This window comes from Eumetopias jubatus, unplaced genomic scaffold (genome assembly GCF_037043125.1).
Source record: "Eumetopias jubatus isolate StellerSeaLion01/CBP00866 unplaced genomic scaffold, mEumJub1_p1.0 scaffold_26, whole genome shotgun sequence".
In the NCBI taxonomy this organism is placed as follows: Eukaryota; Metazoa; Chordata; class Mammalia; order Carnivora; family Otariidae; genus Eumetopias; species Eumetopias jubatus.
The window spans coordinates 218,791-244,794 of record NW_028274832.1 but is presented as its reverse complement, the minus strand read 5'-3'; the positions used below and the strand labels follow the sequence as shown (position 1 = coordinate 244,794).

At 41.8% G+C, this 26,004-nt stretch overlaps 1 protein-coding gene and 1 long non-coding RNA gene across 4 annotated transcripts in view; one reads left to right on the top strand and one right to left on the bottom strand.

Annotated features, from left to right (window-relative positions):
* LOC148162029 (putative phospholipid-transporting ATPase IIB) overlaps window positions 1-26,004 on the top strand; it is a 240,837-nt gene that overhangs the window by 76,187 nt on the left and 138,646 nt on the right. For 2 of the 3 annotated variants that reach the window (XM_088020417.1, XM_088020408.1), the window contains one exon: window positions 329-2,184. The exons of the other annotated variant lie outside the window; for it this stretch is intronic. The gene's annotated coding sequence lies outside the window, so the exon portion shown is untranslated. Of the gene's footprint in view, window positions 1-328; window positions 2,185-26,004 lie in introns of those variants that run through there. 3 annotated transcript variants of the gene reach the window in all.
* On the bottom strand, window positions 13,302-24,598 carry LOC148162031 (uncharacterized). Its single transcript, XR_015767220.1, has 3 exons — window positions 24,003-24,598; window positions 14,476-14,651; window positions 13,302-14,235 (listed from the first exon to the last, which is right to left on the bottom strand). It is a non-coding gene; the product is annotated as an uncharacterized LOC148162031 (long non-coding RNA).

The window sequence follows — 26,004 nt, the reverse complement described above, 5'->3', positions numbered from 1 at the left end:
GCATCCTGAGGATCCACATTCTATCTGTAGACTGGAACCAAACCCTCTAGTTTTCAGCCTCCATGTCGCCTAGTGTCCCATATTCTAGACTCTCTCTGGTGTTATTTTTTTAAGTTTTGATTTGAATTTCAGTGTAGTTAATACACAGTGTCATATTAGTTTTAGGTGTACAATATAATGATTCAACACTTCCATGCATTACCGGGTGCTCATCACGTCAAGTGCCCTCCTTAATCCCCATCCCCTATTTCACCCATCCCCCACCTACCTCCTCTCTGGTGACCATCAGTTTGTTCTCTATAGTTAAACTCTGGTCTTATTTCTTTAGAAAGAAAAATCTTTCCTTCTTCTATGGGCTGTGTTTGAGGAGCTAGAATTGTGATCTGGCTGTGTGGAAAGTGAAGAGGAACCTGCTCTCTACAGAATGTCAAAGCAAGTCCCACACTTCTAGGTGGAGGCACCTAGAGATGAATAAGAAGCTATCACGGATGGGGATGGAGAAGCCAAAGCTAAAATCCTCCGCGGTTGTGTGGAGTTGTGAGGACAGAGCAGAATCCCCGGACTGCGGTCAGTGAAGCCGCGCCCACCCACGGAGATCCCCACCAAACGCAGAACACACGCCCTCCCCCTGCCCCTCCCTTCTGATTTCCTGCTTGCCTCCCGTCCGCAGAATCTTCTCTTTGATCCTCCCGTCCTTCCAATAACCTCATCATAAATACTTTGTATTTAAGTTCTTTTGTTTGGAAAAAAAAATTTTACGGGCTTAATTTAACATGCTTAAAATTTTATTTTATTTTTTTTTAAGATTTTATTTATTTATTTGACAGAGACAGCGAAAGCAGGAAAACAAGCAGGGGGAGTGGGAGAGGGAGAAGCAGGCTTCCCGCTGAGCAGGGAGCCTAATGTGGGACTCGATCCCAGGAGCCTGGGATCATGACCTGAGCTGAAGGCAGACGCTTAACGACTGAGCCACCCAGGCGCCCAACATGCTTAAAATTTTAAAGGAGTAGACTGCCGCAGGATCCTGACCTAGGATCTTCTATTTTAGAGCTTATATTTATATTAAGAAAAAGTCCAACAGAAAGCTACTGTGAGTTCATTTCCACATCACTTTGTGGAAGGAACTTTGGAATTTGATCCTTCAAGCAGCACTTCCATGTATTAGGAAACAGCAGCCCAGGATGTGTGAGGTCTACATGCGGTGTGTCCACGAGTTGGGAGGTGTGTTTAGGACTCACAGATCTCGGGTACTATTTCCACAGTCCCGGGTTTGGAAACCACTCATCCTCTGGACTAGAACAATGCCAGGCTGATCCAAAATGTTGCTTCCTTACATCGAGGCCTTTTTACTCTTCCTGGAGATTCTTACTCTCTGCACCTGAGCTTGGTTAGCGTTCACTTTGAGAGCAATGAATAGCACCTTATTCCTAGGAGGAGATTCTTCCCTTTGGTTTGTTGTACTAAATGCTGTTGACAAAAAGACTGGGGCTCAGGGCACCGGTTGGAGAAAGGTGAGGTAGAGGTTCAGGGTGGATTGCCAAAAAGGCATTAGACTAAAACCCAGATCCCTGAACATCTAATGCACAGCCCTTGCCTTTTAACTAAGTCAGCAGGGGCGCCTGGGTGTCTCAGTTGGTTGAGCGACTGCCTTCGGCTCAGGTCATGATCCTGGAGCTCCGGGATCGAGTTCTGCATTGGGATCCCTGCTCGGCGGGCAGTCTGCTTCTCCCTCTGACCCTGCCCCCTCTCATGCTCTCTTTCTCTCAAGTGGATAAATAAGATCTTTTTTTAAAAAAACTAAGCAAGCAAAGAAAGCATTGAAAGAGTGATTAGGCTAGGGCCTCTGGCTGGCTCAGTCAGTGGAGCCTATGACTCTTGATCTTGGAGTGATGAGTTCAGGTCCCACTTTGGGTATAGAGATTACTTTAAAGATTTATTTATTTAATTGACAGAGAGAGAGAGACAGCGTGAGAGGGAACACAAGCAGGGGGAGTGGGAAAGGGAGAAGCAGGCTTCCCGCGGAGCAGGGAGCCCGATGTGGGGCTCGATCCCAGGACCCTGGAATCATGACCGGAGCCGAAGGCAGACGCTTAACGACTGAGCCACCCAGACGCCCCAAGGGTGTAGAGATTACTTTAAAAAAGTGATGAGGCCTAAAGCAAATAAAGAAATTAAATTTCCCCATCACCATTGTTCTTTGTCCACCAATCCAAAGAATTTCTTCTATTCCTGGTGAAATTAACAGCACATTTACAGATAGGGTTCACCATGGTTGTAATAACTCTGTAAAAACTGACTCTTCTTGGGCTCCTTTTGGTAGGTTTTTACCATGTTTAATAAAACAAAATTGTAATATTTTTAACTTCACTTAACATTCTAAAAATCCTGAAGATTAAAGGCTTACATTTTTGTAATATTCATTTCCACTTAATACATTTAGAATAATATATTATTTTAAATGAAGGCTCTGTCTATTGGAATTAACTTTTAAGAAGTTCTGAAGATTATTCTAGAAGGCATAATGGTGGTCACCTGGCATGAAAACTGCACCCTGAGTAAAAACACTGGAGAATGGAAATTTTAAAGGTATAGGCAGTAAAAGAACATTGTATTTTTATAAACATGACTGAAGACCTCTTTTGAAAAATTATATGCTTAAAGAATTCAGTAGCAATACAAACCCAGGGATCTGGGTTTTAGTCTAATGCCTTTTTGGCAATCCACCCTGAACCTCTACCTCACCTTTCTCCAAGCAGTGCCCTGAGCCCCAGTCTTTTTGTCAACAGCATTTAGTACAACAAACTAAAGGGAAGAATCTCTTCCTAGGAATAAGGTGCTATTCATTGCTCTCAAAGTGAACACTAACCAAGCTCAGGTGCAGAGCATAAGATTCTCCAGGAAGAGTAAAAAGGCCTTGACGTAAGAAAGCAACATTGTGGAGCAGCCCGGCATTGTTCTAGTCCAGAGGATGGGTGGTCTCCATTTGTAGCAGGCGCAGGATCTGCAGTATTTTTGTATAGCTACTTTCATATCAAACCTAAATCACTTCTGAGCTAGAGCCCTTTTAATCACAAGCAACAGAAGCTGTTCAAATTAGCTTAATCCAAAGGGAAGTTTTTTTGGCTTGTGTGACTGAGATGTTCTAGGACAGAGCTGGTGTCCAGAATTCAAGGTATGTTAGCAGGTCTCTCTCTCTCTCTTTCTGTTTCTCCCCTTTTTTCTTCCCTTCAGCGTCTCTCAGTGAATTGGCCTCATTGCCTCCTCCTAAAGTCAGCTTTCTCCTAGGTGTTTGAGAGCTGGGGACAAGAGAAGAGTTAAGAACCTTATTTGGCCAAGTCCAGACCACACCGGGGAGGAGGCTAGCCACTCAGAGCCAGGCAGACAGAAGCAGTATCAGCAGCTGCTTAGAAATACAGAATCTCAAGCCCCACTCCAGACCTATCTAAGCACAATCCAGATTTTTATCAAGATCCCCAGGTGATCTGCATGCACATTAGTGTTAAAGAAACTTTTTCTCCTAGGAAAGATGCAGTGGGGGCTGATGTCATTATAGGAGTGGCGGGTAAAGATACCAAATGTGCACTCCAACACAACTCTGAAAATGCAACTTCCTCTTGTTTAGCCTTCAGTGGAAGAATGGATCATTGTTCTAAGTAAATTTTAAGACTCATTTAAAGAAACGTCTGTAGGTCTCCCTGCAGTTTCCTGTTTTTTATAGTTCCTCTTTCCCTTTACTCTTACTTTTCTAGAAATTATTTGCTATACCAGGATTTTTGTTAGGTAGGAGGAAATCAACACCATGAGTGTTCCTTTCTGTCTTTGACTCTAACTAAATTGCTCTACTCCCTGCCAACATATGTGCTTCCTTACTGCTGGAGGTAGCACAGCCTACAGGTTATCAGCATGGATCAGAAGCCCTACAGGCTGGTTTGAATCCCAGCTCTGCCCCTTACTCGCTGTGATACTCAACCTCTCCTAACTTTGGTTTCCTCATCTGTAGAACGGGACTCATCACAATTGTGATTCATTATGTGAACTAATGCTTGTACCTGGCCCACAGGTACACTCTGTAGGCTTCTGCAATAAATAAATGTTGATGACTTATTACACATCCCTGGTGCCACTGGTCGCTAATGGAAAAAGTGGTGCTTGGAATATATTTATTACTGGAGTAATTAAATCACCAAACTTCCCCATTTCATTCACATCTTATTCGCATTTCCGGTGACCAGTTTCTCCTAAGCATGAGACTGGGGAAGGAACTCTTCTAAACGAACAATAACCTCACAAGCTGATACTGCCAAAGCTGACATGATATAATCAAAGTTCCCGTACATTTCCCATAATTTAAAAGTTAAAATAAAAATCAGTTCATGATCTATATTAGCTGGAAAATAGCCTGGGTCAGAGTGGTTACCACTAAAAAAGAATTTATTGCCCTTATCACTTTGATTCAGAGCCCAGGAAGTTACAAATATCTGTTACTCTAGGCAAGTTACACTCACTCTGCCTCCTCTATGGGTTGTTGGGAGGATTCAATGATTAATATATGAGAACTGCTTAGACGATGCCTGGCACAAAGCAAGTAATCAATAAACTCCAGCTACCTTATAGCAGGGTCTTCCACATATAGGCTGTGGAGGTCAAGTTACAGTGACTGTGGCAGGTGACAATGCTCCCAAAGTGACTAAGGTGTCAATTCCTTTTCCCATACCCTCAGTCAACACCCCCAACATACTCATTCCATCTGGGCGCAGGTCCGGAGAGACGCTAGTGCCATCCGATAGAGGGCAGCGGTGCACAGACACTCGGGACCACCGTCCCTGCCCTCCCCTATCAGGAGAAAGGGGCCCCAGTGGATACTCTTGCAGCTCTCAGACTGTTCTGAGAGTGGGGCCGATTATTTTTCAGATGCCACAATTAATCTTACAAGTCAAGGATCTGACAAGGACAAATAGTAATCATTAATTATTTCCCTCAACTCATGTCTCCAGCTCCACATTCTACCCCCACCCCCCTTAAGCCTCCCTCTTTTACAACATGACAGAGACAAGCCTTGGATCCATCCGAAAACCAGGCTAAGTTTCTCGCCACCTAGCAAGACAAAAAAAACCCAAAAAAACAAACAAAAAAAAACACTAAACAGAATCCAAAAAATCCCCAAGGGAAATAGCTTCAAGAATCCTGAAAATCATACCGATTTTTGTTTGTAACGTGTGAAATTATTACAAGTATGTTCACCAAGAGGACTATTGATGGATGACTCACAATTTAGCTAAATTCAATGAACCACACACTGTGCCTATCCCAGTAGGTGACTCATGCATTTTTTATTTCAAGTAGCAAGTGTTTGCCAAAAACAGTATTTAAAAAAAATAGTGAAAATTGTTCTGAAAGAGCTCATGAATAGGGTAGGACTACCCACCGACAGCCTCATTTGTGCTCTGACCACTTACATGGGATTTGGTGGGTCTGCTCTAGTCACGCTCGCTCGGCAGAGTGTTCACCACAGCAACGCGGGCAGGCTGAGGGCGGGTTTCTGCCACTCACCGTGCATGGTTATTCTGCCTCAATACCCACGTCTCAGGAAAGATTTGGGATATGTGGGGGTGCCCCCATAATGTGCATGTTTGGGGTTCCACATAGGTTTTGCTAAAACATTGAAAATACATTCAATTCCTATTCGACTTCTTCTGGGTTTACCTCCCCCCACCCAACTTTTAAATTAAAACAACACAAAAACAAAAAACTTAATTATCAGGAAAAAATGGAGGGCTGAAAGGTCACCCAGAGGAAATAATGAAAAGGACCTCTGGTGAGTTAAGGGACATACACTTTATGTTGATCATGAGTGTCTTCATATGTACCTGCTACTAAGCTATCCCCAAAGCCCTCAGTAGGAGTACCCCTGTCTCCGCCCTACTCTTTGACCAGCCAAAGGAAAAGTTTATAGCCCCCCCAACCTATTGATTTTCTCCTCCCCAAAAAACATTGAATTTGCTTATCACTCAATAATAGGCTTGTAAAGCTCAGAAAACCATTACTGCATATGAATTTGAGTGTTGTAATAAATATCCAAAGCTTTAAGGTATCTCAGGGAAAAGGATTTTAACCTTTACAAATGCTTTTTCAAATGAAGTGAGGTTGAGAAGACACAAAGTTCCTAGTATTTATTCCTAAAAATTATTGTCCTTTTAAATCACAAACAATGACTATTTTCAAGGTTATAAGTTGACATTCTTGTGCATTCATCATTTCAGGCTAATAATCATTAAGTGGGCACTGTCTTTTTAAGGTCCCTAGATACCTTCCTCTTTCTCTCCCCGTGGACATCACTTCTTCCTACAACCAGGTTTTAAAAGAGAAGTGCAGCAGGAACTTAGTAGGCCGACCAAATTCTTTGCATTCTATGGCCACTCCTTAGAGGTTTTTAATCCCTTGTTGCTTGGCAACATCATTATGATATAATTTCCATCTAGTGGTGAAATCAAGTATTTTTGTTAATATGAAGGTAAGCTGATATCTAGATACCCTACACAGCAAAGGAGACTTGAGTGCTATTTTATCCCTAGAAGGAGGGGGAAAAAAAAAGAGAGATGAGGCTTTTTCCTTCTTGTATGTTTCTTTTCTCTTCTGCTTATCAACTGCTGCATAATAAACCACTCCAAAAGTTAGTAGCCTAAAACAACTACTTATATTCTCTCTTAGAGTTCTGTGGTTTAACTAGGCTCAGCTGAATGGTTATGGTTTTGATCTTTTGTGCAATTGCAGTCAGATGGCAGCAGGGGCTGGAGTCTTCTGAAAGCCAGAGTGGGTTGGATACCCTAGATAGCTTCTTCTCTTTGTGCCTGGTGCCTGGTCTGCAATGGCTGGTGCATATGGAGGCTGGTCAGACATCTCTCCTTCCATATGGCTGCTTTGGGCTCCACCACACTGGCTTACAGGGGGTAGGGTGAGTGACAGATGCAGCAAGAGTGGAAAGGAATATTTTATCACTGTTTATAATTGGTTGTGCATGGTAATAATAAAAAGCAGACTAATTTTTAGTTGTTTTTAAGACTTTATTTATTTGACAGAGAGAGACAGAGCGAGAGAGGGAACACAAGCAGGGGGAGTGGGAGAGGGAGAAGCAGGCTTCCTGCTGAGCAGGGAGCTCAATGTGGGATTCGATCCCAGGACCCTGGGATCATGACCTGAGCCGAAGGCAAGAGGCTTAACGACTGAGCCACCCAGGTGCCCCTTTAGTTGATTTTAATATTGTTTTCAAATTCTCTATATCCAATGCATCCCTTTATTCTCTACATCCTTGGTGGACCTCTCCCACTGTCTTGGTACACCACTGCTTCATAATATGGCTCTCTCTGGATAATTGGACTTTTTGCCTGATGACTGGCTTCCTCCAGAGCTAGTATTCCAACAGAACAGGCAAAAACTAAAAGCCTTATGACCTACGTCCTAGAGTGTCACATCCACTGCATTCTGTGGGTCAAAAGCAAGTCTCATGGCCATCCTAGAGTAATGGGGAGAAGACTGAACGAGTGTATATATTGGAAAGTAGACTTCTTTGGGGGCCATTTTTGTTGTTGTTGTTGTTTTAAGATTTTATTTATTTATTTGAGAGAGAGAGAGAGCGTGCACAAGCAGGGGGAATGGCAGAAGGAAAGGGAGAAAAGGCTCCCCGCTGAGTAGGGAGCCCAACACGGGGATCCATCCCAGGACCCTGGGATCATGACCTGAGCCGAAGGCAGACGCTTCACCAACTGAGCCACCCAGGTGCCCCAAGGATCATCTTTGGATACAAGCAGCCACATTCTCCACCACCATTTGTATTTCAGAACCACGTGATTATTTAACCAAAGTGGAGTTACTGGATTTCAACCAAGGAACCTACTACAACTTTAAAGGACTTTGCTGAAAGAGATTTTGAATTCAGGATTTTATTGAGCCTTGGAATCCTCCAATGAATTGTCTTTAATTATTTCTTGCTAAGATAATTTTGAGTATATAGTGCCAACCTACTGTCATGATCTCTGAGTCAATCCATTTACTTCAGCTTAACCTTAGGCCAAATTTCTCCCAAATGGCTATATTCATAGCTCAGCTCCATTTCTCACATGTCATTTGAACAACTGGGAACTTTCCAGAGCCGTACCACTCCATTATAACTCAAAATTGCTCACAGAAGTCCTAGGCCAGCTGTGAATAGAATCTTTAGGTTTCCTGAATCCATAAGTTATGGCCAACCTAAATGTCAATGACATTAAATATGTCTTAAAATAGCAATACTGAACGCTTATGTGCTAGACACTGTTTTCTGTGCTTTGTGTATATTAAGTCATCTCAAGCTCATAACAAAGCTATGAGGTAGTTGCCATTGTCATTCTCATTTACAGATGAGGAAACTGAGGCCCAAAGAGGTTAAGGAATTTGTCTCAGGTCCCAAAGTTAGCAAGCAGAAGAACTAATGCACTCTGATTCCAGAACCCAAGTTCTTAATAACCATGCTCCACAAATCACAGAGTAGGTATTGCTGGGCAAGAAAGAGCATCCATATGATTATGCACCAAATCCTTAAAAAGTCTCTGTGGTCAAAAGGATCAGTATCTACTGAGGGAGACATGAATGATACCTAAATAGTAAGTAAACGGTAACGCATGGTATTATAAGTCAGCAAGTTCTAAAATGTGTGCTGATTTAGACTATGAAGTGTTATAGGCATACAGGTAAGGTCAGAGAAGACATTGGAGAGAGCACTTTCTCATTCAGGCAAATCACAAAATGTAGGTTTTCTTTTCACACATGCACTGTCATTTCTGACTTTCAGTCTCTTATTTCTCCATGATTAATACAGAGTGGTCCACTAAAACTCAGACCCATGGCTTTGTCCAGCAGCCTGATTTCAGTCGACATCCCTCACAAAGAAGCCTTCACTCTGCACTATTAGGATGTCATAAAACAATAACAAGGATGAACAAGTTTTTTTAATGTTTAACAAGGGCGTGACTTACTGTCTCAGCAGTTATCTTCAGGAAGGAAAGCTGAGGCCTCCACTAATTCCTTTACTGAAGAAGAAGCGTGGCTTGGCTCAGAGAATAAAGCACTCTCATGACTCAGATTCTAAGCTCCAAATCTGGCTCTGACCTTGGGGTGGTCACTTAACTTGCAGAGAGAGCAAAAATAAAGGTAAAGAACTTACAGGTAAATAACAATGTTGAAAATGCATTTATTCTTTTTTATGCATTGCCCATTATTCTACACTACAAAACTGCAAATAGACACTGCATTTGGATGAAAGCAATCTTTTGAGAGCACTGACCCACTCAAAATACCTAAGGAACATTTAAAGACTATTCTGGGTTCCCAGTCGAATGTCCTTTAAATTAGAAGCCATACATATTTTTACCACGAAGGCATGAACTATAAAAACAGCACTAAGGGGAAAGAAGCTAGGTGTATAACATAGAACAACACTGCTTTGCTGCCTCTGTTGGAAAAATAAAGTATGAGCATTATGATGAAATTAAGTTGATTCATTCTTATCACATCTAATAGGACTACTTAAAGAAAAACCACAAAGTGTCAGCAAATAACGATTCCTACTTCAATGGTAAATAAATATCTGCCACAATGATATTAAATTGCTTGAGATCAGACTCTGAGAGCATAATAAATTATTGCATATCTTAAACTTTGAGCCCAGAGCATTTTTTCAAAGAAATGCCTTCTTTTAGGAGGAGATTTAAGAGTCAGTTCTATTAATTGAGACTTCCTTGAAAATGGATTCAGCAAATATTCTTATTGTTTTCTAAGCAACTCATCAGCCTGGACATTTAGCAGTCGAATTCAAAATTCATCAACATCTTTGATTTAAAGCAGCTATCATAAAAACAGACCTCTTAATATCATATCTTTTGATGATGTTCAGGAAAATCTCGTTATTGAAGAATACATACTATTTTTCATTAGCATATTAATTTAACAAAAGTTTATCTCAAATTTTTTAAAGCACTAAAAGCTTTCTCACAAAGAAGAAATCAGGATAAAGTTGCTGCAAAAACAGATAAAAGATTAGGCTGATCACTTAACCTATTAAAACACTTACGTGATTACATCATTATAAGAAACATAATTAAATGTTCTTGATGCCATTAATTGTGTCAGCCCCATTAATTAACACTAGATGTTAAAAGGAAAATAATCCATTGATCTTTAAAGTTTATAGAACAAAAATCTTTTTAGTTCAATTTCCAATAAATATGAAACACTCTAAGTCACAGTTCCAATGGTCTTAATGATCTAGTTTGAGTTAAAAATAAAAGTTCCACTTAAATCCTATCACAGAAAAAAGAAGAAATCATCTTTGGATTTATTATCATACTTCAATTATCTGGAAACTGTTAGTTCAGCTCTCATAATTCCCGTAAAGATTTTCATCACCATGTCACAGAAAACTTAAATTATGTTTTTTTCCCTTTTTAAAAAAATTTAAATTCAATTAATTAACATATATTATTTGTTTTAGGGGTACAGGTCTGTCATTCACGTCTTATGTAATACCCAGTGCTCATTACAATACATACCCTCCCCAATGTCCATCACCCAGTTACCCATCCCTCCCACACCCCTCCCCTCCACCAACCCTCAGTTTGTTTCCTGTAACTAAGAGTCTCTTATGGTTTGTCTCCCTCTCTGGTTTCATCTTGTTTCATTTTTTCCTCTCTTCCCATATGATCTTCTGCCTTGTTTCTTAAACTCCACCTATCAGTGAGATCATATGATAATTATCTCTCTGATTGACTTATTTCACTTAGCATAATACCCTCTAGTTCCATCCATGTCATTGCAAATGGTAAGATTTCCATTTTTGATGGCTGCATATTATTCCATTGTATTCACTGTATTCCATTCATCTGTCGACGGACATCTGGGCTCTTTCCACAGTTTGGCTATTGTGGGCATTGCTGCTATAAACATTGGGGTGCAGGTGCCCCTTCGGATCACTACATTTCTATCTTTGGCGTAAATACCTAGTAGTACAATTACTGGGTCGTAGGGTAGCTCTATTTTCAGCTTTTTGAGGAACTTCCATACTGTTCCCCCGAGTGGCTGCACCAGCTTGCATTCCCACCAACAGTGTAAGAGGGTTTCCCTTTCTCTGCATCATCGCCAACATCTGTCATTTCCTGACTTGTTAATTTTAACCATTCTCACTGGTGTGAGGTGGTATCTCATTGTGGTTTTGATTTGTATTTCCGTGATGCCGAGCGATGTTGAGCACTTTTTCATGTGTCTGTTGGCCATTTGGATGTCTTCTTTGGAGAAATGTCTGTTCATGTCTTCTGCCCATTCCTTGATCGAATTATTTGTTCTTTGGGTGTTGAGTTTGATAAGTTCTTTATAGATTTTGGATACTAACCCGTTACCTGATATGTCATTTGCAAATATCTTCTCCCATTCTGTCAGTTGTCTTTTGGTTTTGTCGACTGTTTCCTGTACTGTGCAAAAGCTTTTTATCCTGATGAAGTCCCAATAGTTCATTTTTGCCTTTGTTTCCCTTGCCTTTGGAGATGTTTCTAGGAAGAACTTGCTGCGGCCGAGGTTGAAGAGGTTGCTACCTGTGTTCTCCTCTAGGATTTTGATGGATTCCTGTCTCATCTTTAAGTCTTTCATCCATTTTGAGTTTATTTTTGTGTATGGTGTAATGAAATGGTCCAGTTTCATTCTTCTGCATGTGGCCGTCCAATTTTCCTAACACCATTTGTTGAAGAGATGGTCTTTTTTCCTTTGGATATTCTTTCCTGTTAAATTATGTTCTGGTCTGGGCTTAGAATTGTTCCATTCATACCTTTAAAAACTGCACTTTAGACTTGTCTTTGGGGCCTATGGACAGGGATCCAGCATTCCACTGTTTCCCAAGGACTACGGGTCTGGATACACATGTGGTCTACTAGATGGCACTCTGGAGGGAGACACCATGCCTGGCCTCTGCTCCTAGATTCACAAGTGACTCCTTCTGTGATTCTGGAGGTCCTTTAAAGACGTGGCATGAGTCTTTCATCTGTAAAGTAAGAATAAATTCATCCATTTTCTTACCCAAAATTATAGTAAGACTTTGGGGGAAAAAAGTACAAATTACAATTTCTTATCTAATTTCTGATTCTTTGTAGAGGAAGTAAAGGTTCTCTGGGAAAATTAAGGTAGTGGTTTGCACAGTCTTTAAAATACTACAAATAAGGGCCCCAGCAATCTCTTTTTAGTTACATTCAAAATGCTATAAGAGTTTATAACGGCCCCAAACTGGAAACAACCCAAATGTCCAGCAACAGGAAGTGGATAAACACACTGTGGGCCTATCTATATAATGGAATATTACTCAGCCATAAAAAGAATCAACTACTGATACATAAAAAACAATATGGACAAATCTCAAAAGACATTAAGCTGAATAAAAAAGCCAGACTCAAAGAATACATACTATATAATTCCATTTATATGAAAGCCAAGTAAAACTAATGGAGACAGAAATGAGATAGTGGTGGGGCACTTGGGTGACTCAGTCAGTTAAGCAACCGACTTGGCTTCAGCTCAGGTCGTGATCTCAGGTTCATGATCTTGAGCCCCGCATCAGGCTCTGTGCTGAGTGCAGAGTCGGCTTGAGGTTCCTTCTCCCTCTGCCCCTCCACCCATCCCCCCACCGACACCACTCACGCATGCACCGACACACTCTCCCTCCTCTAAAATAAATAAATAAATACATAAAATCTAAAAAAAGAAAGAAAGAAAAGAAATGAGGTAGTGGTTACAATAGTGGGTAGGATAACTGACCAGGAAAGAACACAGAAAAATGAGGAGGGATGGTCTACGTCTTGTTTGGGGCGGTGGCTACACAGGTTTATACAATTATCAGAACTCACCAAGGTGAGCACTTAAAATGTGTGCATTTTATTCTATGTTACTTATATGTCAATAAAATAATCTTGTCACGACAACTCCTACAGGAGTTGCAATTTGCTGAGGACTCTTCCCCAGACCATAAGAATTGATTTAGAGTGAATAACAGTATTTACCTCTGGGGAAAAGAAATGGGGACCAGGATTAGAGTTATTGGTCAAAACGGGCTCTAGCTTTATCTGTAATATTTTTCATCAGTTTAGCACCTTGCTGTTTTCACGTAATATATCTAGGAGATCAATTCACATCCGTATATAGAGCTGCCTCATTGCTTTCAAAGGTTACACAGTTGTGTCAGCCAGGGTTCGCTCAGGGAAGCAAAACCATTTAGAGTTATGATATTAGGGATATATTATAGAAATTAGACTCTATATTGGGGGGTAGCTGGGGAAGCAGAGATCCAAAAGGGGGAGTTGACATTTCAGAGGAATCACCAACCAGTCAACCTAAGAAGCCAGGCACATCCTGCTGCCAAAACAGGACCAAAAAGGAAAATGGGGGGCAAGTCTATGGGCAGCTGTTCCTTCTGCAGGTCTGTGGCAAAGTACCAGTCAGGAAGACATGGAGCAAAGAAAAGGACATCGAGCAAAGCTGGACATGGGGTAAAAAAGAGCAAGGGCCTGCTAAAAACCACCAGCACCCCTGAGTCTGTCTGGCACTACATCTCACTTCTACGCCCCTAAGAGAGTCATGATGCTGATCACTTCCATCTTCCAAGGCTTCCACCAATTCCTCTTTTAGACAATTCTAACTCAGGTATCCTCCAGGAAAGGGCATTCTGGGAAATGTTCTAGCTTACCCAGTTAGCTCTTTACAAACAAACACAAGACAGTATTTCTTTGTATGACTTTACCATAATTTAATCAGTCACCCTTTGATAAAAATTTGGGTGGTAACTGCTATTACAAATAATTCTTGAATATCCTGGTCAATCGCCGTGCACATATGTAGCAATGCATCTGTAGGATACATCCCCAGGCCAGGATCGGTGCAGGTTGATCCAAATGTCCATTCTTGGTCATATGGCCATGGAAGTGGGGCTCCAAACCTGGACCCAGCCTAGTGAGGTCCTTGCCATCTGAGTCAGAGAGTAGGTGTATGGTTTATGGCTCCACCAAAACTGCATTGTCCAGCTCAGAGAAAACAATCCCCAAAGGAAGGTGGACACTTCTTGTACACCAGATTTTCTCAGCCTTGGCACTATTGACATTTGGGGCTGGATAATTCTTTGTTTCCACACAGAAATATCTTCTGGAGGATGAAATCAATCCCCATTGAGAACCCCTGGAAAAACAAGTTCCAACCATAAAATGTTTCTGTTGTGAAAGATAACGCTTACCATGAAATGGAAAGGAAAATTTAGAAGCAGAGCAATATCACTCTGCATAATAAGAGAAGAGTGATGTGGTATTTAAGAGTGACGGCCTGGGTGTAAAGGGGACAAGGATATTGGACGGAGAAAAAAGTAACTGAAGGACAGAGTCTGAGAGAAAGAAGTTCCCAAGACAGGACAGTATGTACTACCAAGAAATGGAGGCGCTCCTGGGTGGCTCAGTCTATTGGGTGTCTGCCTTCGGCTCAGGTCACGATCCCAGGTCCTGAGATCGAGCCCCACGTCGGTCTCCATGCTCGGCAGGGAGTCTGCTTCTTACTCTCAGCCTCTCACCTTGCTTGTGCTCTCACTCTCAAGTCAATAAAACCTAAAAAAAAAAAAAGAGAGAGAGAGAGAGAGAGAGAGAGAAATGGAGTGTGCCCAAGGAGGAGCTACTTGGAAAATGTTTACATTAAAAAAAAAAAAAGTTTATGTTTTAATTTTCCCTTAGGCTCTGAGAACAATCATTGTAAATACTGTACTCATTTTTTCCCCTATTTGCAATCCTCTCTTTTACCCCCAGATCTTCACGAAAAGTTCTCTACACACAACTGCCTTATTTATATCAGTGGTACTCTGGGGAAAAGAAGAAAGAAGGTGGTATCCAGAGATGAAGAGAGAGGAGAGCAAATGCCTAGACATGATGCTGCCAGGCAGTAGGATTTAGATTCCACACAAATACCTCCAAGAAATCACAGAAATATTACAGAGGAGGCACACTGGACTCCCACGTTGCATGGAATGGGGTGTTAAGCCATTTTAAGTGGATGTTAAAGGAAAGGTTAGCCATAGGAGGTGAACTTGGAAACATGTTACATACATTTTCATCATATGCATAAACAGAGATCTGGAAAGGTGTATAGAGTAAGAGCATGGACTCGAGTCAGGCTGTGTTTGAATCTCAATTCTGCCATTTAGAACTATGTTTCTTTGTGCAAGTTATGAAAGCCTCTGAAACTCCATATCCTCCCCAGTCAATAAGGAAACAGTATCTACCTTGTAGGGTTGTTAGGAGGATGCAATGAGGTACAGCTGTAAAGTGTTTAGATAAGTGCTTAGAATATAGTAATTGCCCTACAAGGGCTTGTGACGTAAAATAAACCCATATACATCAAATTGTTAAGAATTATTTCTAGGGATTAGGATCATGGGGGGATTCAAATTGTCCACATTTAATACTCATTTCTGAATTGTTAAAATTTTCTACAATGATGCTGTGTTACTTACTAAATTGGGGGAAAACGATAAAAAGATTTCCACTTAGGAAAAACGCAACCCATTATCTTCACAAGCATTATCTTCGTGGTAAGCATTAGGAACCCCTTCTTTTCTACAATAAACGGTCACATAATCAACTTACTATAAAGTTTTCTGTTAAAATAGAATACCTGTGTTTTAAAGTTCAAATCTGGACATGTGTCCAGTTCAAGATCTATCATCAGAAGACAAATAAGACTAACGAACACATTTGTTTGGATTCTACTTCTGTTTCTGGAGTTTGTTACCTTCATAGGACTCATTAGTGTTTGCATGTAAGAGATAATATGCTTGAATCATACAAATCTTGCATTTCTTAAATAGGGACCCAGATTCATTCATTATTGGTAAATAATTAAAATTGCTATCAACTATAATATTCTTCCTTAAAATACATTACGGGGTTGACAAATAGAATTACAAATAGAGGACTCTGCCCTGTTAGTCCCATCTGGACACAATAACAAGACGTAAAATGTTCACGTTTGGAGATGTTTACAAATCACTATGTAGCTCCAAGTACCTCTTTGACCTTTTATACAGGTTAAGCTTGGTTTAAGCTAACAACAGATCCACAGATATTTGTTATACTTTTGCCTGTGTAAGGACTATAGTTAGAGCTTCCCAGAATTTAAAGACACACATGCTATTGTTCCTGGCTCCTGGGTGGCTTACACTCTCCTTGTGAGGACCACAAAGTTTCCTGGGCTAGTGGCAACAGAGGGGAGGGAAGAGGACTTGCATTAGGAGACTCTCAGATTTCCTTCTGTGCCCACGGCAAACGCCATCAGTCAGCCTTTTCTTTCCCCTTCTTTCTGTAACTCAGGCGAATCAATTACAGAAGCAAAAATAGCCCCACTAACCCAGGCAAGTGTGGGGCCCAGAAAACACTCTGGCAGCTTTGTTTTCTACGGTCTGGAGAATGAAGATCCCTGCAGCTTGTACGATGGGGACTATGGAACATCTAGAACAGAATTCGCAACCTTGGATTTATGACCAGTAGGAGACACGAGGAATATTAAACAAATCGAGGATTAGATGCTACTGTCAACCAACACATTAGGAGCCCTCACCCAGCCATTTATTTCCATATTCTGGCAAAGACACTCCTCCCTCATTTTGGAAATTTCTGTTCTCCTCCCCACTCCAGCCATGTGGTTACAACGGGAGCCGGTATGCTCTTACATGATCCAGCCCTCCTTGTCACAGCTGATTGGTCCAAGGGTGAGAAGCCACCTGAAATGGCCAATTGCAGTTCTTCCCCAGTATTTTTTTGACATGGATCTGGGAAAAAGAGAGTCTGTCTCCCTGGTGGAAAAAAAGTTGTAAAATGGGAAACTGTTAAACAAGGTGTCAATAACCCTATAACTGCCAAGTAGAGAAAGCTGGTTGGCAGTGGGAGAAAATAAAGCCAGCACTAAGAGAAGTGGAAACCAAGAAAGAGGCCCTTCCTCTGATTTGGTCGGCCTACTCTTCTTCCAATTATGGCAGCTCCCCCAAGATCTTTCCAATAAATCCTCCTTTTTCTTAAACTACTTGAATATGGATTTCAGACACCTGTCTAAAGTATAGTGACTCAAATACATTTTTCCCAGCACACATATATTATGGAGCAATCCTTAAATATGGCTTGGGTACAACCAGCCTATTTTTTGATAGAACAGATTCAGCCTGATACTGATATTCTATGGGCTTGATGTTGTAATGGAGTTCTCTAATTAGCAGAGGTTTCATACCAAGTCGGTGTGATAGATTTTATCACTGGGCTATTAGATCACTTTGATGGAAAGACTCTGAACGTGATATTTCCTCTTCTTGTCTTTGATCAACATTGTCTTGTATGTATTAGGTGACAAGCGGCAAACTTCAGGAATCCTTTGGTGAATGTCATTTTCCCACTGTAAATTGTCCTGTATGTAAATGACTTTTGGTCAGATATCAGGGCATCACAGGACTGAAAGAAATCTTACTACTTTCACAGACCATTTGTTGGAAGCCATCTTAAGTCTGGTAAAAATCTCCCGTAATCAGGTATGTGTTATGCAATCAATGCAACCTCTTTAGAACACTTCTATATTACTACCATCAATCCAAAAAGCAATAACACCATTTTCAGTAATATCCAATACTATTACAAAATACTAGTCAATACTATTACTATACTCTCATAGCTAGTTCGGGAACTCTCAAGTCTCCTCTTTCTCAGTCCTTTAGGATAGAGATCAATATGCTTTCTTATAAAAAGGAACAATAACAGTATTAAAACAAAACAGTAGCGTAAATAATAAACCATGCAATCTCATTTTCTTTGTGAAATAAGTTATTACAGTATTGCTGATTGCGTGCAGAGGCAAAATGCTACCAGTGGCAACTGCAGTAAATTCACTGGGGTTCATTGGCATACTTTCAAGAATTTAGAATGACTCATGGAATGAGTGTTAATGGAATGAAAACCTCCATTCCATCTACTCAGCGCATGGCAAGCCAATCTAATTATTTTTCCCTAAAGCAACCAATGCAACAGTCAGGTATTTATGCGGCCCATTATTTCCTTTTATTCTGGAAGAAGCAGGAGCCTTGAGAGACAAGATCTAGGGAAGTCCTGAGATTTTTCTTTGACTTTTATGAGATTTCCTAAATCCGCACAACATGTTTGAAAGCCAGGATCGAACCATCAACATAGGTAATCACAGTGTTTAAGGGAGAAACTGTATGTTAGTAAATGAATATTTATTGGGTAACTACCACGGATTAAGTTCTGTGCTAGACACTCTTAACCTTATAACCTAGTTATATAAACTATATGTAGTTGTATACAACTATGAAACAACTATGAAAGGCGGTATGAGAACGTAATTAAAACTAATCTGTGTAGTGTTCATCCAACCCCATGCTACTCAAAGTGTATCAGCACTACCAACAACATCAGCACTACCTGCCTGGGAGCTTATTAGAAATACACAATCTCAAGCCCTATCCCAGACCTTCAAAATCAGAGCTGCATTTGGATAATATCCCCATTTGTACGTTCAAGTTTGAGAAGAACTGATTTCACCAACTCCCTTGCCTTATAATTGAGGAAAATAAGGCTCAGGGAGGTGAAGTGATGTGTCGTCACCAAACAGCTAGTTACGGACCCAGCTGGGATTCCCAGGTGTCCTCACTAGCAGGCCGATGGACTCAGGGTACTGCAGGATTTCAGACAAGAGGAAGTTAAGTGTGTTTCATTCCCTCAAATGACTATTGATTGTTCCCACCATCTCCATTCAAAGCACACACCGAGGGCCTGAGTGCACCCAATCACTCAGCCTCCTCCCGAAACCTCCCTGGAGGGACCTCCCCCTGCACAGGTCCCAGTTCTAACCCTTTCCCGGAGGCCCAGCTAAACAACTAGCCGCTTCATGAAGCCTTTCTCAATGACCCCAAACCCCTTTAGTCTCTGCCTTCGTAATTTAGATTTGCTCCTACATTCTGCAGAGTACATCTTAGTTCCCTATTACAGCCCAACATTACAGCATTTTCTAACTTTCTGCACTATACCTATTGGCAAATGCTTTCATAATGATAATATAGATGCAATCTTTTTCTCTATTGCCCTTTTCATAAATTGGATCCGTGTCTCCTTTCCTAACTAGTTTGCTTTTATCTTATTGTATTAGACTATCATAATACCAGGCACAAAAATAATTCTAAACTCTTAATGGTAGAAGGGACCAAGCTCTTTCCCAATGCAGGGACCCCCGCTAAAACATCCCTGAGACACAGTCATTGAGTTTTACTTGCATCCTTTCTGTGTTGGAATTTTCTACATTTTTAAGGCAGCATTTTTTTTTATTCTGAATAACTTCAGCTGTTAGAATATTTGGGGCTGAAATCTACTTGCCTCTGACTTGTAGCGTGTGTCCTCAGTTCTGCCCTTTCAGGTACTTTAGAACAGGTCAGATAATATCTTCCACAGGAGAGTGCTGCAAGTATACCAACTAATTGGCCAGAAGTGATTTGGCAGCACAAGGCAGGCCTAGCAGTTAGAAGCAATAAAGATTCTTTCATTTCAAGCCTGTATCCTGCATTTCCTGCTTCCGTACTTCTTAATGAATTCATGCTACTAATAAGTTTGTGTTGAATACCTAATATGTGCTAGTCTCTATGCAGGATGTGCCTTTCTGGGGGTTACTGAAACAGAGGAAGATCAGGAGATCACACACATCCTTGACACAATGCAGAATAGAAAACAAGTTTCCCAGTGGAAGCCTGGGGGCCACTGGATCCCACTCTGCATTTCATCCAGGTCTTCCTCAATGTCAATGTATAAACCCCTCTAGTCATTGCTTCTCTCCCATCCTCCTCTCCTGATCTGGTTCTGTATTTCTCCCTGGGCAAGTGATTTTTCTCACGGCTGCTCTCCTAGATAATCCTTTCCACGATGCATTCTAGAATTCCAACTCCAAAGTAAATAAACACCCCTAAACCCTCAGTCTTTTCCCAAAACTCTCTCTCTACCTGCCTGCTAAAATTGCCACTGGGCGCCTGGGTGGCTCAGTTGGTTGAGTGACTGCCTTCGGCTCAGGTCATGATCCTGGAGTCCCTGGATCGAGTCCCGCATCAGGCTCCCTGCTCGGCGGAGAGTCTGCTTCTCCCTCTGACCCTTCCCCCTCTCATGTGCTCTCTCTCTCTCATTCTATCTCAAATAAATAAATAAAAAAAAATCTTAAAATTGCCACTGAGGATGCTGCCTCCTCTATTAAAGTGAAGGCTGCTCATTTTCCCACACCACACAGTCAGGGAAGGAGGGCTTGGCATCTTGGAGCCTCCTAATGGCCTTCCAGATTTTTGTGCATTCATTCTCTCATTCACTCAGTAAATAGTGAGTGTCCCCTATGTTTCAGAGACACACCGGGGCCCTTTACCTAGTGTACAAACACCTCTTTTACGGTTACTAGAATGTATTCTAGTTACAAGAGTCCCTAGAGAGTCATGTGACAAGTTCCTTTCTGCTATAGAGACAATTTGTTGTTGCTGGACAACTACAACATTAAAGCAAAAATCGCTGAGTTGAGGGCACATTTTCAGTCGGGTTTCTGAGCTCCATTTGCCTTTCTAGGGGAGTGAGACTACCACTACTGATGATGATTACTACTTCCTCATCATATTACAATTTGGGAGGGGCGTGGATTCTACTTTCACATATTCAAGAGAGTGAAAGATAAACAAAGGAAATTAGTAATGCGAAAGGTTTAGAGAGGTTTTGTTTTTTTTTTAAAGCTTTTATTTGACAGAGAGATAGAGAGAGCAGGAACACAAGCAGGGGGGGTAGGAGAGGGAGAAGCAGGCTTCCCGGCCAGCAGGGAGCCCGATGCAGGAACTGAGCTAAAGGCAGACATTTAACGACTGAGCCACCCAGGTGCCCCGGTGTATAGAGTTCTATCATGCTTTATAATGAGATACCTGAGGGCAAATACTACTGGAAGATCCATACCTTTCTGCTTTCTCCTTAATGATGCAAGTTCCAATGAAGCTGGTGTTTGCAATCTTCCCTCAACACTTTGAACTATAAGGAACCTGAGGACTAAGGGACAGGGTGGAAATATGGGCCATTATTTTGGTGGCTTTTTGTGGATTTCACAAAGCTGCAAGGGCCAAGTGGCTCTAGAGAAGTCCCCTGGTTGACATCCAGGCCATGTCAGTCACTCTCTCTCACCAAGGCTTCACCACCTCAAGGAGTTTACCAGCTGAACTTCATTAACCAGTCGGCCCTGAAGAGTCTTCAGTCAGCTACAGGATATGTTTTTTGCATTCTGTTTTATGTTGTCTTTTCATCCCCAAGTAAAGCTGTCTGCAAACAGAGACCAATTCTACCTTTTTATCTATTAAAAAAGGCATAAAATCTATACATGTTGAATTGAGACCTCTCGTACTGTTCTCATCAGAATATACAGTTTTAAGAGCGGTGTGCAAAGTCTATTAGCGGAGCACTCCAGGTCATGGAAGCCCCTTCCGACTCACCTGGGGCTACCTGTAAGCAAGTAATTAATAAGCTTTTTTTAAATGACAATATACTAAAAAGTATTATAGCATCTAATAGCTTTTTGTCGCATAGACAAATATATAGTTCTAAAACAGAAGTACAAAATGGATGGGTTCTGATATTTTACCTAGGTTGAAAGCTGGCTTTTAAATAGCTGTAGCATATTGGTTGGCATCATGGAGGTGAATCTGAATTTCCAAGCAGGAATGCTTCACATTTCTGAATATCTGAATAAATGAGTTGTTCAAAGGTATTCACCACACACATACACACATACACACTTTGATCACTGGCAACTTTTCCCTGGATTAGTCAGGCTTGAGTCAAGTATGTTCACCCACTCTGCCTTTCACCAGTGCCATCTCTTCATATACCCGTAACTATCTGGCACAGGGTGAAATCATGATTTAGCAAAGGGGCAAGTAGGAGGCTAAATGGAGTGCTATCTCCCCTAATTGCTATTTAAGCGAGACAATAAAAAGGATGAAACAAATTAAATTAGCTAAGAAGCAAGAGCATCCCAATGAACTGGCCAAGATAATCAACTTGGAAAATTAGCTATTAAACCTCCACACATGCTCATTTTCATAATATTTTGTGTGTGCTTGTGAAACGCAACCCCCCATTGAAATTGCTGGGATGAAGGTGCTCTTCATTTCTCTGAGATAAGTCATTTGCAATTGGTCTTAATGAAGTTGGTAGTGAGATCTGTTGTTAATGCCCTAGTTCATCATTTTCCATTTCAGTGCTAGAGTGTTTTGATTGGGGTAGGGGAAGTACATAAAAGAGGAGAGCAGTTGACTCAAACTAGTTACTTCTCTGAATTTTTCTACCTGACTCTATTCTTATTTTCAAATAAGTGTACTAGAGTATGAGTTTGGGGTTGTATTATTATTACCTTTGTGTTATCATCGTCGTCGTCATCATCATCATCATTTAAATACCTGATCTTTACTGATTTTCAGACTACCTTTATTTTTATGAGATTTAATAATTCCTATTTTTAAAATATTTTCTATCTCATCATCCTTGTCTCTCCATGTTAGCCACTCTTATATATAGGTCTTCATACTTACAAAGAGTTAATTCTTTATTACTCATGGCAGTCATCAAAAAACCACAAGCAGTAATATAATCTATAGACAATAAATATCTATGCTTCATTTTACGCAATTATTCTAATTTTATAGTCCATGGAGCTGTTATTAGAATACAAAATTTGGGTAGCCAAATGAGTTTATTTAATATACTTCTTTCTTTCTCTTTTCTGTAGTTTCAAGTTTTTATTTAAATTCCAGTTAATAACATAAGCGTAATATTAGTTTCAGGAGTAGAATTTAGTGATTCATCACTTACACAGAACACCCAGAGCTTATCACAGCAAGTGTCCTCCTTAACCCAACACCCATTTAGCCCATCCCCCAACCCACCTCCCCTCCCGCAATCCTCAGTTTGTTCTCTATAGTTAAGAGTCTTATCTGTTCTATAGTTTGCCTCTTTCCCCCATGTTCATCTGTTTCCTTTCTTAAATTCCACATATGAATGAAATCATATAGTATTTGTCTTTCTCTGACTATTTCACTTAGCATAATACTCTCTAGCTCCATCCATGTTGTTACAAATGGCAAGATCTCATTCTTTTTTATGGCTGAGTAATAGTCCATTTATAGACATATTGTACTATATATATTTGTGTATATGTATATGTACATATATACACACATATGTGGAATAATACTCCATTGTATATATGTATCTATAAAATCCACATGTCTTCTTTATCTCTTTATCCATTCATCATTCAGTGGACATTTGGGCTCTTTCCATAATTTGGCTATTGTTGATAATGCTGCTATAAACATCAGGGTTGCACTCCCTTTCTACTCATTGCTTTGCTAGATCATAATGGCTACTCAAGACAAAACAGGTATTGAAGCATGTAATTGAAACTGAAAATTTTTTAATAGAAAGAGGAGTAATGAATTTGGATGATTCACAATCAAAAAATATGAGAGCTGCTGTCCTGAAGATTATTCAGATAAGAATGCTTTAATTGAAGATTATGACAGTTAATTTCATTTGTCAACTTGACCGGACTAAGGGATGCCCAGATAGCTGGTAAAACATTGTTTCTGGGTGTGTCTGTAAGGATGTTTCTGGAAGATATTAGCATTTGAATCATTTGAGTGAGTAAAGATTGCCCTCACCATTGCAGGTGGGCATCATCTAATCTTCCAATCTTGAGAGGCTGAATAGAACAAAAAGACAGAGAGGAAGGGTGAATTTGCTCTCTGCCCTCCAATATCAGTTTTCTTGGTTCTCAGGCCTTTGAATGTGGACCAAGACTTACACCATCACCCCCAGTTCTCAGGCCTTCAGACTCACACTGGGACTTACCACTGTCGGCATCCCTGGTTCTCAGGCCTTCCGGTTCGGATTAGAACTACACCATCAGCTTTCCTGTTCTCCAGCTTGCAGATGGCAGATCATGGGACTTCTCAGCCTCTGTAATAATGTGAGCCAGTCTCTCATAATAAATCTCTTTCTACATAGTATCAAGATAGATAGGTAGGTAGCTAGGTAGGTAGGTAGATACAGATATCCTATTGGTTCAACCCTGATTATTTATAGAGATTAAAAACACATCCTTTCCTAATGGAGTATTAGTTTTGCCTACCCATCTTCCTCTTGATTTATCTTCATGGAGCTATTTTTTCCCCCACCAAGTATTTGACTCCACTCCCAAAGAAAATAGTTTCTATAGCCTTTTCCTTGTATATGTGAATAAGCTACATTCTGAACTTGGAGCAAGATTGAGTCATCTCAGAACTGTCAGACCAGAATTTCAGAGATCTCATATGTATCATGGAGCAGCTTAACAGTAGGGGTTCTATGGGCCTTGGGTTGTAGAAAAGTACAAACTTATGCCTGGTACTGAGAAAGCCAATTTTAAAACGAAATAGTGCTCTGCATATTCAGTCTTATTTATTCTTTATCATTTGAGAAGAAAAAAAAAAAAGGAAGACCAAATGAAGAGGGAAACTCTACATCAAAATGAGAAGATGATACTTCAGGCCAAGTGTCTGGCATTAGTATTAATTTCAGCTAAATAGATAATGCCTAATGGGGCTCTTGTCTGAGGAGGAAGTTGGGTGAGGGGACCCCGGCCATGGTGACCTCACTTCCCTGACAACAGAGCCCATCAGAATTTGGAACCCAGGTAACCAGGAACCCACATTCCAGAGACAGCCCCCGGCCCAGCTCATTACATTGCAGATAGTGAAACCAAGATGTTCACGTGCTGTGTTCCCAGATCCGGAGGTTGCCGACGGAAGAAAGCGCGCCCAGCAAATGCTGTCTCAAGATGTCCTTTCAGGGCTCCCCACCGCCTCTGGCCGTTTGGTCGGAAAGACCACAAGGTGACACCAGGAGTCCCAGAGCCGGCCACCCAGCCCCACAGGGTCTAATCCACCTGTGCAGCCCCAGGTCCCCACCCGTGTGTGTGTGTGTGTGTGTGTGTGTGTGTGTGTGTGTGTGTGTGTGTGTGTGTGTGTGTGTGTGTGTGTGTGTGTGTGTGTGTGTGTGTGAAGAGGGGTCATGTAGGGTGGGCCAACCCCATTCAAGAGCAGGCTGATGAGGGGTCAGATACCCAGTGGGCAGGTCTTGTTCAAGGTCAAGGGTGGCTGGGTGGGACGGGGTGTGTGCGGATGCGAGCTTCTGCCCTGGGTTTATCCCAATTGCCCTGGAGCGGGGGTCACTGTACCGCGTGCAGGGCTGGGCACGCAGAGATGTGTCTGATCTGGGAGCAGGAGGGGGACAGGGCAGGGGGACAGGGAGGCTGGCTGGGCAGGGCTGTGATGCCTCTGGGCCGGCTACCCGTCCCTGTCTTTGCAGACCACGGATGAAATCGGGAGGAGGCTGGCGGACAGCCGTGACGTTTCCGCGACCTGGGGCGTGACCCCACAGGGGTCCCCAGGAGCAGGTGCTGGGGATTGCGGGGGAAGGCCTCCGACACCACCCAGACCACTGTCCCTGGTGGTCATTGAGTGGATTGTGCTCCAGGAATGGAGCCCACGGAGACCGAGCTCGAGGCTGAGAAGCCTGGGGCGGGGTGCCTGTGGGTGTGTGGGGACGGGTCGGGGCCGGCCCCACAGGGAGGAGCCCTGAGAGGCTGGTGTGGGGCCAGGAGCAAAGACTGTGTGCAGAGCACCCAGCGGGTGGACTGCAGTCGGGGAGACGTCCCGGGGAGGGCTCCTTCCTGGCTGCGGCTTCTCTGGGAGGCTCTGGGCTGGGCTCTGTCTTGCAAATACCCACGGAGAGCAGGCACGGGGGTGAGCTTTTCTCCTCTCACAGATGTTCCACGACCTAAGGAGCTAGAGCCGGCTCCAACTCCCTCAGC